Here is a 12367-nt window from a genome sequence, read left to right as displayed (position 1 = left end):
GTACTGTATCGTACCGTACTGTATCGTATCGTACCGTAACGTATCGTACTGTATCGTACTGTATCGTACCGTACTGTATCGTACCGTACTGTATCGTATCGTACTGTATCGTACCGTACTGTATCGTACCGTACTGTATCGTATCGTACCGTAACGTATCGTACTGTATCGTACTGTATCGTACCGTACTGTATCGTACCGTACTGTATCGTATCGTACTGTATCGTACCGTACTGTATCGTACCGTACTGTATCGTATCGTACCGTAACGTACCGTACTGTATCGTACTGTATCGTACCGTACTGTATCGTACCGTACTGTATCGTATCGTACCGTAACGTATCGTACTGTATCGTACTGTATCGTACCGTACTGTATCGTACCGTACCGTACTGTATCGTACTGTATCGTACCGTACTGTATCGTACCGTACTGTATCGTACTGTATCGTACCGTACTGTATCGTACCGTACTGTTTCGTACTGCATCGTACTGTACCGTACCGTACCGTACCGTACCGTACCGTATCGTACCGTATCGTATTGTATCGTGCCGTTTCGTACCGTACCGCATCGTACCGTACCGTACCGTATCGTGCCGTACTGATCATATCGTACTGTACCGTACCGTATCGTATCGTACCATAATGCATCGTATCGCATCGTATCGTGCTTTGTTTATTATTGTTGGGTTTTTATGATGAAAAGCACTTTGTAACGTCTGTTTTAATAAGTGCTATATAAATAAACTTCATTATTATCATTATATCAGCAAAAGATTTATCCTAATGTGAGTTGAAAAATAAATGTCTTATGTGATGCATCACCATGAATCATTTCTTAAAGTATGTTTGGTTCCTGTGAGCGATCATAAAGAGGGACTACAGGTGGAAATCATCAGCTTGCTAAATCTGGGGCAACCATCTTTTCATTTCTCTTTGTATAAATGATTAATGTCATTCCACACTACCCCTGATAAATAAATAAAATGATAATAAACACATACATTTATTAATAAATATGAAAGCATGCTTTAGTCAAATGTAGAGTCGTAAAACACAGAATTTAAATGTATATTTTTCAGGTAAATATTTCATTGTGAAGCATCAGATCATAAGAAAAGTGATCCCAACACATTTTATAAAAGGAGCAGGTATACACCGTACTCTCAACAGATACCCAACATTAGTCCACACTGAGCAATAAACACTTCCTCTGACAGGCAGAAACCTGGAGCAGAAGAGACTGACGGTGAGAGATGGGCTGAGAAGGTGGGATAGAAGGAGGTGCAGAAAGAAAGGGATGGATGGAGACAAACAAATAGCAGAAACAGCTGATAATACAGACTCACGGCAATCCCTATAATAATGATGAAACATGTAATAATAGCAAAAGCACTATCGTAATAATCAGAGTTATAATAATAGTAGCAAAAGTCAAAGTCAGCAGGTCTGATATTTGGAGTCATAGCTCTTAGATTTAACATTAATTACAACCTGACTGTTTTAAATACTTGATTCTGATTGGTTGATACCCTATGACAACGGTATTTAACTCTCAACACTGAAAGCATTGCCAGGAACAACTTGATCACAAATACATCACATCAATCAATCTTTCAGTAGTCCTGCACATTCCCCCTCTGCCTGTTGACACTGTGGTGCAAACGTCAGTGTGGTCTCAGGCTGGACTTGAGAGAGGGGAAATAATGAAGGTGTTTCAATGTCAAAGATCTGAGAAGAAGGAGAGCTAAATGAGGACAACAGAAGTCCAGCTCACTTAGTTTAATATTACCTTCAAAGGACATGCCATTTAATGAGAATTAGAACCTATGAGAACCTACGAGACAAGGGAGCCCAAAAGTTCCAGAGAAGACAAAAGTATTATTAACATTAATGGTAAATGAAGAATTACAGTTAGTAAAGAGAGGTGGAGACAGGAGCCCAGTGTGTCAGTCTAAGCCAAAAGCAGCATAGCTAAGTCCTGGTCCAAGCCTGATCCAGCTCTAACTATAAGTTTCATCAAAAAAGAAAGTTTGAAGCCTACTCTTAAAAGTAGAGAGGGTGTCTTTTCTATGTTGGGCTGTCTCTGGTTCAGTCTGGTTGTATAACCCCTGCAGCCCCCCCCCCCCCCCCCCCCCCCCCCCCCTCTCTCTCTCTCTCTCTCTCTCTCTCTCTCTCTCTGTCCCTCCATAGATACCCCTTACTCACCCCCTCTTTCACTCAGGCTGTCTGTCCATCAGCCGTCCTGATACCTCTCTTTCTCTCTCCTGGCTGCTGTTGGTCTTGATGTTTGGATCTTTATCTTGACCCTGAAGGAGATTCTACCTCTTCTCTTGACTCCCCCTCTCTCTGTGTGAATGGTGGGCTCTGCGTCTTGTGTGGTTGTGCTCTTGTCTCTCTCTCTCTCTCTCAGGGTCTCTGTGGTGGAGTCTGGGAAACAGGTCTGTTTGGGTCACCTGAGGTTACTCAATATCCTCACAGATGCACATACTGTATACATACATAGGGGTCTTATGTAAGGGTCTAAGGCCAGAGTTATTTTTTTGCTGACATACAAGAGGTCATTTTAGTGACACTTTAGAATAAGGGACAGAAAATATTCAGCAGGTAACAAAAAAAAATCTGGAACAAAAACTGCCAGAGATCACTCATTTAATAAGTAAGTGCTAATCAAACTTGTAGAGCATCTATTGATTATTTTATATTATGCTTTATTTGGAATGATAAGAAAAAAATGATCTTGATGATATTATTGATCAGTACTATAATGTAATTTAGGATTATTGATAAGGGGAACCAAATCAGGGTTCACTACCATTTTTTTTTTACCATCATCTTTGATCAACATAAAACTAATGCTGCATCTTTAATTATATGGACCTCAATATCTTCCTCACAGATCATGAGAACACTCAGTGCTGTCCCTCACACACAGAACATGTGCAGCACATAGACCGTCATCATCGGGCCACATGTTTGTGCAGGTGTGTGCTCGAGGCCGCCTCCTCATCAGGTTAGTGTCTGTAATATGAGAAATACCACGGAGGTAATGAGCTTCTAGTGTCACATGCAGGTGTATTAACAGTCACCTGTGTAAAATGGTGAGACATTTTACCTTTAAGTATATTCATTTCTTTAATAATGAAGGGACTTGTAAGAAAAAGAAAGAGGGTGGGACAATTACAGCTCATTTTTTAAGGAAAAACATGTGTTCATGTGTTGCAGAGCGGTACAAGACAGGTGAGAGACAATATACAAAACAATTTGGAAAACACAACTTCAAGTGCAAAAAGAAACAAAAGACAACACAGAAAAAAATGCATATTATAATATGGAATGATGAGGAGGTAAAAAGGCTCAGGGTGTGTGTGTGTGTGTGTGTGTGTGTGTGTGTGTGTGTGTGTGTGTGTGTGTGTGTGTGTGTGTGTGTGTGTGTGTGATCAAGGGTCAAGGGTACCATAGGATAGTGGTTTTCGAGTAACTGATAGGAAGAACAAGCTGGCAAAACAGATCTTAGGAAGGGTTTGAGCTAAATAAATAATAAACAGTTCAACCAAACATTAATGAAAACAAATTATTTAAAGAAAAGGATAAGTAGAAGAGGATGCAAGTAAGAAATTAGAATTAGAAAGTAGGTAAAACATAGTAATAATAATAATAATAACAAAGGAATAGAAATAATAAGAATAATAATAAATAATAATAATCATGATAATTATAATACTAATGAATACTAAATAAATACAATAAAAACGGTAGTGTTAATAAACATAATAACAGTCAATAGATTCATTCATTCATTCATAAGAATTTTATTGGCTCTCTTCAGTGTTTGACAACACAATATATTCAATACACATCTTCACAAAATAGAGTGAACACTGTCCATGAACAAACAGGAGCAGGAAGAAGAAAAACTTATAGTACCTGCTCCTCCCCTTAATCAAAACATGATCTACCACTACACCAGATGGCTAACCCGTCAGTAATCACCTTCTCTTTTCACCAAACATCAAATATAACAAGAAACACTGAAACAATCAAATACAGATTTACTGGATGAGTTTGTAGTTCCTCATTACTTTACCTTTTAACATTCTTTTAAACTGTAAAATATTAGAGCAGCATTTTACATAATCATCCAGAGAACTCCAAAGTTTAACTCCACAAACTGAAACACACATTTGCTTTAGTGTAGTGTGCATGTACGGACTTTTGAAATTAAATTTCCATCTGTGAGCCTCCCCATGAGATGTAAACACAAACAACGTCTGTAAGTTTCAGTTAATAATCTGTTTCTGGCTTTAAACATAAATAATAATGTTTTAAAGTTAACTAGATCTTTACATTTCAACACGTGTGAGCTGATAAACAAACTGTTAGTATGTTCTCTAACAGTCACCTTATGTATAAGTCTGATTGCTCTTTTCTGTAACACATACAAAGGTTTAATATTAGTCATATATGTGTTGCCCCATTAGCAATAACTAAAACATGGAAGAACAAGTGAACAGTACAAAATACGATGAGAAGCAGAATCCAAACTGCCCTTGGCCCTGCCTCGAACACATAGGCGTTTCTAGGCAATTTTTGGGGGTGCTGGAGCACCCCTAAATTGAACCCCAGCACCCCTAAAATTTGAGAGATTTTTTTTTTTTTTTTTTTCCACTGTATGTCTTTTATAACAAGCTAGAGAAGTTTCAAAATCATACAGTAGGCTACTTGGTTGAAACCACAGACTGTATGAAATATGGACGTAGTATCCGTGATGTCACCCATCTGTTTCTGAAGAGCTGTTTTGAAGCCAATCGTCGGCAGCAGCCATATTGCTTCTGTTGAGCCAGTGTGACGTAAAGAGGCGGGCTTTGAGCCTCCTAGCCAACAGCTGCAGTGTTCCCACAGGCAGCTGTGCCTCTCATTGGAAGACTAGTAATCTCAATATCTTCGAAATTGCCACGTAAAAAAAAAATTCAACCCCCATACAGTGAGAGGACATCGAGAAATTAGCTATTCAGACTACACTCATCTTTTGTACCAGGCTGTAAACATGTTTATTAATGCTGCAAAGATCGTCTTTTCCCCATTCATGTGTATGTGACTTCCGGTACTTCTGGAGCCAGCCTCAAGCGGATCCTCGATGAACTGCAGCTTTTAACACTTCCACATTGACTCATATTTTTAGACCAGATGTTGCCGCTTGGTTGAAACGTAATATTTTAAGAAAAAAAATACTTCAGTGATGAATTGTCTTTCCCTAGAAATCAGGGCTACCATATGTTTCTTTTATGATTCTGATCCCTTTATCTTTTGCTGTCTCTCAGCATTTAAATAACCTTTATCAGATTTGATGGTTTAGTCAAAGACTTTCTCAAAAAGTGTTATACTTTTCTTTTACAAATGTTGGAATGAAATTCCATTAAAATATACAAAACAGTGGGGCGCTGGTGGCTTAGCGGTCTAAGCGCCCCACATACAGAGGCTACAAGTCCTCGTCGCAGGGGTCGCTGGTTTGATTCCAGACCGGTCGATCATTTCCTGCATGTCTTCCCCCACTCTCTACTCCCCAAATTTCCTGTCTCTCTTCAGCTGTCCTATATAATAAAGGCAAAAAGCCCCCCCCCAAAAAAAAATATATATACACAAAACAGTGAAATGTATCTTGCCTGGCCGGGCAGCTCTCTGGGTGCTCAGCACCCCTAAACATTTGATCCTAGAATCGCCCCTGCTAGAACACCAACACATTTACACACTTTCCCCTTCATATAATCTATATGTGGTTTCCAAGAAGATGACTGATGAATAAGATAATACATTACATAAATAAATGATTCAAATAAAGGATAAGTAGTGAGTAGGCAAGTAAGAAATTGAGTAGGAAAAAAAAAATTATAACAATAATAGTAACAAAGAAATAAAAAAAAGTTAACAAATAAATAATAATAATCCTATTAATCATAATAATAATGAATTATCAAGTGAATACAATGAAAATGGTAGTGCTAATAAACATAATAACAGTCAATTGATGACTTATGAATAAGATAATTGATGAAATAAATAAGTTATTCAAAGAAAAGGATAAGTAGTGAGTAGACAAGTAAGAAATTGAGTGGCTAAAAAAATACATACAATAATAATAGTAACAAATAATTAAAAAATAAGTTAATCAATAAATGAATGAATAATACAATACAAAATAAAATAATAATAATAATAGTTTTAATAATATTAGTGATAATAATAATAATAATACTAATAAAAACAAATAAATACAATAAAAATTGTATTGTTAATATCAATAATAACAGTCAAAAGATGAATGCGACAGAATTCTTGATTTAACATTAATGTATCTAATGTAAAGCAGTAAGGTTAGTTCTAACTGGTTCTTATAAACAAAGTTTGTAAAGCTTAAATGATGCTCTGTTGAGTGTTGATTTTGTCTCATCTCCAGGTTAGTAAAGCTGTTTTATTTCCTTCCCTTATATTTCACACGTTTCCTGTTTTATATCGTTCCAATGACTTCCTGTTCCTCTGTGTTTCCTGCCTCCCTGATTACCCTAATGTTGCTCACCTGTGTCTGGTTAGCCCCACTCTGTGTTTTTAGAATGTCTTGAACTCCCCAGCCTTTGTTCCCTCATTCGTTTACCTTCAGGGATTCTGATCAGTGCTCATGATTATGTCCTCACCTCCTTATTGGAAACCTCGACATGTTTGACATCCAAGCTGTGCTCTGAACCTTGGTTTTGATTAAACTGGCTTTGAATGTTTGCCCGCCTCCAGAGTCCTGCCTCTGGTTCTTATTCTAGGTACAGTGTCACAGATTTTGTTGGGGCACTGTAATGTAGTGTGTCATGTGAGCCAGTGGGGGCCTCATTGTAAATGTATGCTTGGGGCCCCACTTTGGCTACGTGTACGATAAGTAATTTAATTCTTAATTATTAAGATAGAAAGGCTTCTGTACAAAACAAACAACAAACAGAAAACACTGACCTGCTGTGCTCCCTTTGTCCCACTTCAGCCCAAAGGAGGTGGTCCCTTCAGACTGGTCAGCCACACTGTACCAACTTGAAACTGTTTTATTTGAAATATTACATAAAAATACCTGCAACACCCCCTACAGATAGTGACACATTTTTTATAAAACATCATTGGGAGGCATAGAAGTCATCCAGTTTGGGCCTGGACCCCTGTGCTCACCTTGGCTGGCTGGACGCATTTAATGAGGTACAACAAGAAAACTTTCTAACTACCATTTGAAAGACCATTCATTCAACGGCACACTAAGTAAGGGACAATGTACAGTTTGCAGGCAGTTATGGTAAATAGAAGACAAGACCCCAAATTAGGTTCTTATCTTCCTGTTGAGGTGGATTGAACATGAAACTGTCCTCATTCAGCTATCCTTCTTCTCTGAGCTCTGCAGTTCACACACCATTAAAAAGAAACTAATAAGGGGCGCTGGGGACTAGCGGCTGCCCAACGTGCAGAGGCTACGTTCCTAGTCATAGGGGTCGCCGGTTCGATCCCTGGCCTATCTCCTGCATATCTTCCACCCCTCTCTCCCCACATTTCCTGTCTCTCTTCAGCTGTCCTATCAAATAAAGGCAAAAAGCCCCAAAATATAACTTTAAAAAAATAAAATAAAATAAATTAAAAAAACTAATGTCACAACTTTGAACCCTGCTGCTATCATCACCACCGCTCATGGTTTAAGTCTCTTGCAGAGATCACTAACCTAAAGTTTCTCTCACCTGCTCCACTCCTTCATCATATTGATGGACAGGATCCAAGATGAAAATGTCTGTAGCCTGCTGATTTAGCATGCTAACTAAAGCTAACGTTTTAACCACATTGTTTTGATGCTAACTGAAGCTAACGGTTTGACCTCACCTTACGGTCTATAGTGTCAACAAGCAGAAGCTGAATGTGTCTGAACTCTTTTCTGTGGATTGATTTGACATGACGTGTGATCAGTTTGACTCTGTTTGTGAAAGTTAATAACCGTTGTCAAGGGGTTTGGACCAATCAGAATCAAGCATCTTACACAGCCGGAAGATCAGTAACAGAGCTGGGTAATAATTGAGCCTGACATTAAGTTCAGTAGTGTGAGCAATCCCTCATCATCACAGCATCATCATTGATCAGTAACAAACTCTTTCTGTGGGCTCAGAACTGAATAATCACCAAACTTTATTCTCTTCAGCCTCATCCAGTGAAACTCAATCTGACAAGTTCCACTTTGTAGATTTGGACTCTTCCATTTTGAATTTGAGAGTTTTGCACATTGCCCTCTTTGTGGTGGTTTTCGTCGTACTGGTCTATGGGGCGCTGTTTGTAAAGTTGTGCGCACTGAAAATAACAACTACAATTCTCCACACTCTTAAATGTCATAAAAAAAACTTTTTTTAGTTAATTTTTTTATCACATTTAGAGCAAAATTTGTGATCTTCTTCACTTTTAATTTTGTTGTGAAAAATGTATTTAAGTAATAACCACTGTTAAATACAAATTCTACATATAAATATAACAGTTTCATGTTTAATTTAAATATTAGATATGAATATAAATGTTAAATGTAAATGTTAAATCTAGATATACATTTTAAATATAAATGTTAGATGATAAAACTTCATTTTAATCTAAATGTTAAATATAAATCCCAATGTTAAATATAAATATAAATGTTGATTGTTAAATATAAACATAAATGTTGATTGTTAAATATAAATGTTAAATCTAAAGCTAAAGGTTAAATGTTAAATCTAGGATCGCAGAGCAACATTTAACATTTATATTTAACATTTATATTTAACATGTATAATTATATTTAACATGTATATTTATATTTAACATGTATATTTATATTTTACATTTAGATTTAGATTGAATACTTAGATTTAGATTTAACATTTAGATTTAGATTAAGCGTTTGGATTTAACACTGATTGTAACTTAATATATTTTACACAGCAAAATTAAATTTGAAGATCAGAAATATTCCTCTAAATGTGATTAAAAAAAAAAGTGACTTTTAAAAATTAACATTACATTTTTGTGACGTTCGGATCTAAATGTGGAGAAATTTAGCTGTTTTCAGTGTGGACAAATTTACAAACGGCGCCCCATACTGGTCTGATAAGTTAGTAGTGAGTCAGCTATAGGCTCAGCCTGGTGTGAGTGTTTGCTCAGCAGACATAAACTGTGTTAAACACCACTATAGATAATCCTCAGACCCTTCTAAAGTCTTGATGGGAGATCTCCTCAGCACTGGGTCAATGCTGTTTCTCCTGATTCAAATTCAAATTCAAATTTGCTTTATTGGCATGAACAACGAGATGTTATTGCCAAAGCACATAAATTCATACAGTACATTATATATATTCACAACACACTACACTCACCATATATACATTAATCACACACCATATTCATTACATATTATATTCATCACATACATATCAACCATATATTACATATTTTATATGCATTAAAGCTGGAGTAGGAGATCCTGAGAAAGCCGCAGCAGTTAGCTTGATTTTGAAAGCACACAGCCGAACAGAGCCCTCCCCCTCCTTCAGAGCAGCCTGTAGGGAGAGGGGAGGGACACGCCTCCAAACACATGGACGCGCTGTGGCAGACTACAGCTGGAGGATGACGTCACGATAGCTAGCTGTGGAGCGGCAAGCGATTGACTTTATTTTCATGGAAGGAAAAACACGTCTATCTCCCATGTAAGTAAACCGATTATATTACCACATTAAAAAATAATGTAATTAGTTAGAATGCGCAGCATAGCCTGCATGTTAGCTTGTATTTGTTTTTATCATCTGAATACAGCTTATTCAGAGTAAGTTGTTGCTGCCGGGCTAATAACTCCTGGCTAGCCATGTTTATTTTGATTTAGCATGTCGTGATGTTTAGTTACTAGACGGCTACAGTGCCTATATATTTATTAGCGTTCACCATTGTTGACAGTCTTCATTTACGTATTGGAACTTCAACATATTGACTGTTTTTTGTGCTTGTTAGAGCTCTCATGATGACTGCTGATAACGATCCTGAGCCAAGCACCTCAGGTCGGAGAGGACAATGCCGGGGTCGAGTGCAAGGCAGAGCCAAACGAGCGAGAGGGAGAGCAACGACCGGGGACGAGCTCCAGATCCTGGGGGCAGCAACAGAAAGTTCCGCCATGCTGCACAGACAGGTTGTTGTCTGGCAACATGGAGCACTTGGTGCAGGTCATAGAGGAGTAATACTTTGTTGCTGTATCTGGAAAATCTGTGACCCTTACCCAGATCCACATGGACAGTATAAAGGTTTCAGTGGGGAGTGAATGAAACTATGACATGATTACATACAATACTTGTATAGTGACCCTTTAGCTCCTTTGTATATATTTTATATTTATCTTCATGTAAAAAAAATACTTGAGTGTGCTGTGTATACATTTGTTAAATAAATCTTTAAATGTACACTGGCCTTCTCTCTTCAAATTACAAAATAATTAAATCCATATCAAGTAACATACAACATTATACACAAATAATTGCAATATCAAAGAGTTGTTTTACATTTACTTTTATTAGAAAATGTATTTATTACAGAAATAAAAATAATGGCTGTTGAAGGTAAACATGTTGGCGTGGATCATCCGGCCTCCTTGTTCTCTTCTTGGGCATCCCCCCCAGCTCACGCAAGCCTCTGCGTCCCGTGTTTTAACGGTGTGGACGTCGATGTTTCCTTCTCGTAGCTATGACAACACAGACAAGACAGCATGTAGACTTTATACAACATCCCATTCATGCTGAAACAGAGCAACGGAAGAGCTAGCAGCTAACAGACTGTACACAGGTCTGATAAAGAGCAACAGAAGAGCTAGCAGCTAACAGACTGTACACAGGTCTGATAAAGAGCAACAGAAGAGCTAGCAGCTAACAGACTGTACACAGGTCTGATAAAGAGCAACAGAAGAGCTAGCAGCTAACAGACTGTACACAGGTCTGATAAAGAGCAACAGAAGAGCTAGCAGCAAACAGACTGTATACAAGTCTGATACAGAGCAACAGAAGAGCTAGCAGCTAACACACTGTACACAGGTCTGATACAGAGCAACAGAAGAGCTAGCAGCTAACAGACTGTATACAGGTCTCTATAAACAGAGCTACAAGCTAACAGACTGTATACAGGTCTGATAAAGAGCTACAAGCTAACAGACTGTATACAGGTCTGATAAAGAGCTACAAGCTAACAGACTGTATACAGGTCTCTATAAACAGAGCTACAAGCTAACAGACTGTATACAGGTCTCTATAAACAGAGCTACAAGCTAACAGACTGTATACAGGTCTCTATAAACAGAGCTAGCAGCTAACAGACTGTATACAGGTCTCTATAAACAGAGCTAGCAGCTAACAGACTGTATACAGGTCTCTATAAACAGAGCTAGCAGCTAACAGACTGTATACAGGTCTCTATAAACAGAGCTACAAGCTAACAGACTGTATACTGGTCTCTATAAACAGAGCTACAAGCTAACAGACTGTACACAGGTCTCCATAAACAGAGCTACAAGCTAACAGACTGTACACAGGTCTCCATAAACAGAGCTACAAGCTAACAGACTGTACACAGGTCTCCATAAACAGAGCTACAAGCTAACAGACTGTATACAGGTCTCTATAAACAGAGCTACAAGCTAACAGACTGTATACTGGTCTCTATAAACAGAGCTACAAGCTAACAGACTGTATACTGGTCTCTATAAACAGAGCTACAAGCTAACAGACTGTACACAGGTCTCTATAAACAGAGCTACAAGCTAACAGACTGTATACAGGTCTCTATAAACAGAGCTACAAGCTGTTTGCCGGCCGCTAGCATTAGCCGAAGTTATCTTTAGCTGTCTCATTGATGAACTAAACCATGAACACAAAGACAAATGAAATGACATGATTACCTGTCCAGTAGAAAATCAGCAACCATGGCGTCGCTTTAGAGACCCTTCAAATCCTTCAGCCGTCGCAGAAATGCATCCCGAACATTGACTTGTGTTTGTATCTTCATCCAGTGTTTTTAAGTCGTCTCCTTTTCCATCACAGTCTTCCTCTTCTTACTCTGCGTAGCGGCAGAACTTGAGGGCAGAAGTTGGGCTAAAACCGTCGGTTTCTCTCTCTCTGACATGTTTATCAGGTGTTCTAGTGAACAGCCTGTTGATGACAATCTCAGTCAGGTCACGCGCACTCCTGTAAACAGGAGGTGTGTCTTTTGGCAGGTCATCCGGCTGGTCAGCCAATCATTGCGCTCGGTGGCGAATGAATGATTGGACGAACTTATTGCAGTCTAGCTGCTGACACAGACAACTG

This window comes from Notolabrus celidotus, chromosome 4 (genome assembly GCF_009762535.1).
Source record: "Notolabrus celidotus isolate fNotCel1 chromosome 4, fNotCel1.pri, whole genome shotgun sequence".
NCBI lineage: Eukaryota > Metazoa > Chordata > Actinopteri > Labriformes > Labridae > Notolabrus > Notolabrus celidotus.
Note: the sequence above shows the minus strand (reverse complement) of the source record.